Here is a 2500-nt window from a genome sequence, read left to right as displayed (position 1 = left end):
CTGTCCGTATACATGCTGAAAGAGTCTGCCCAAAATGGGAACCACACGTCAGCCAGACACTCTGATCACGCACCACTCTCTGCTTCTAACAGGCGCACATACAATATGTAAGCACCAGCATGGAACAACATCCAGTGCATCTTCTCCGCCACATTACACAATCCACACTATCACAACCAGACCAGGAGGTCCGTGCGGAAAATACAATATCCCAGCCTTTCGACATCCACCATTGCGCAGACCAGGCACCAACACCCACACATGTCCTATACAACGGTGCACCCAACATCACAATAGTACCTCCTGTCACAGCGCACAAACAATGACATGAGTCAAAGACACAGGTCTCACACAAGCATAGAATTGGAGCGCCGCCTCTAATAAGCCAAAGGTGCATCCTGACGTGACAAATCTGATCATGTCACAAGCATTCACTTACTATAATCACTATCAACGAACCTGCCGCCCCCGCCCCCCCCCCCCCCTACACCTTTCCGTACAACAACGTGTAACCTAACCTAACCTAACCTAACCTATGTTGTACCTTAACCTAACCTATGTTGTACCTTAACCTAACCTATGTTGTACCTTAACCTAACCTATGTTGTACCTTAACCTAACCTATGTTGTACCTTAACCTAACCTATGTTGTACCTTAACCTAACCTATGTTGTACCTTAACCTAACCTATGTTGTACCTTAACCTAACCCATGTTGTACCTTAACCTAACCCATGTTGTACCTTAACCTAACCCATGTTGTACCTTAACCTAACCCATGTTGTACCTTAACCTAACCCATGTTGTACCTTAACCTAACCCATGTTGTGCCTCAACCTAACCCATGTTGTGCCTCAACCTAACCCATGTTGTGCCTCAACCTAACCCATGTTGTGCCTTAACCTAACCCATGTTGTGCCTCAACCTAACCCATGTTGTGCCTTAACCTAACCCATGTTGTGCCTTAACCTAACCCATGTTGTGCCTTAACCTAACCCATGTTGTGCCTTAACCTAACCCATGTTGTGCCTTAACCTAACCCATGTTGTGCCTTAACCTAACCCATGTTGTGCCTTAACCTAACCCATGTTGTGCCTTAACCTAACCCATGTTGTCGCCTTAACGTAACCCACGTTGTCGCCTAAACCTGCTCTGTAATTGTTATACGACTCGTTCAATTACTGTAGTGTTGCCCACCCGCAACCCTCGCAATATAGTTCGCTACTCGCACTGCCCGCACCCCTGTGTATCGCTTCATGTTAAACACCTTGCAAGTCTTGCTCACTTTCCACATGCTCCTGCTGTACACTGTAATGTGGATGGCAGCAGGACGTACATGCCGCCCCTCCCCACGTCCCCACCTTGCCCCCTGCCTTCGCAAGCTGGTTGGTGAGAAGTTTGCATGTTCAATGCCCTTCGCATGCGACGTACTCAGGCTACGTTGTGGTGCGGCCTGTGTCAACTGTCCGCTGATGTCGTACGCGTGAACCACAATCTGTACTGCACATTCGTCCTTATGTACTGAATGATACATCGTGGCACATGTGTGACCGCACAACGACTGCGCCCAAAAACGGCGGACCATACAGTGCAAATATTGTGCACGCAGCTACGTGTCGTCTCCCTATGAGAGCTGGATTGCAGTGTGGTACGCCATAGAGACGTGTGGGAGGAACGGACGCCGTGGATGGCGATCAGCATGAGCTGTCTGTTGATGTATTCGGACCTAGTCGTCTCTCCTCACACACCGTGATGGCATGGTGCACCGCGTTCCATATCTGCGACATGCTACAGAGGCCGGTTGACAGTCGTTCGAGCAATGGACATCGCATACGTACGGGGGCCACCTTCCACGTATTGTCTAGGCGTGCACATTTTGTTGCGTGTATGTGGGCAGACGTAGTGTGGCGTGACACCTGACACAGGCATGCAATAATCGTTGAAGTTGCAAATGGCGATGGACGCCTGCGTTTTCTGGTGAAGTTACGCAAATGAACAAATGGTAACCTGTTGTGGTGCGGTTGTTCTCGCTAGGGGTGAATCGGTGATGGCGACGATAGGTTGAGGTACTAACCGGTTGTTCCAGCGATACCCACCATGCCGACGAAACTGAACGGCATCTGGGTGTGAAGCGATACGCGGCGGTGGCTGGGTGGGACCGTCCCCGGCCGGTGAGGGGGCGCCTCCCGGCGTGCTGGCCGCGCGGTGCGTGGGCGCACGCGCTACAGCCGGCTGGTGGGGGCGGCCAGTGGCAGGCGCGCCGGCCGACGGACGCGGCAGGCGTCGCAGCTGCGCGCCGGCGCACCCTGCGCGCGGCGCCGTGCGGCCAAAGTAGGTCCTCGCGGGCCCGGTGCGAAGCGCGGTGGACATCTTCAGTGTGCTGGTCCGATTGAGGACTGTGTGCGTTGAGGATGCGCCGCCGCCCGGCGCTCGGCGCCGCGACGCCGTCTGCTGCTCGGTCGCCCCAGCGGTTCTCGCTGGTGGTTTGTATCGCAGCTGTG

This window comes from Schistocerca piceifrons, unplaced genomic scaffold (assembly GCF_021461385.2).
Source record: "Schistocerca piceifrons isolate TAMUIC-IGC-003096 unplaced genomic scaffold, iqSchPice1.1 HiC_scaffold_1384, whole genome shotgun sequence".
In the NCBI taxonomy this organism is placed as follows: domain Eukaryota; kingdom Metazoa; phylum Arthropoda; class Insecta; order Orthoptera; family Acrididae; genus Schistocerca; species Schistocerca piceifrons.
This window is presented reverse-complemented; position numbering follows the sequence as displayed.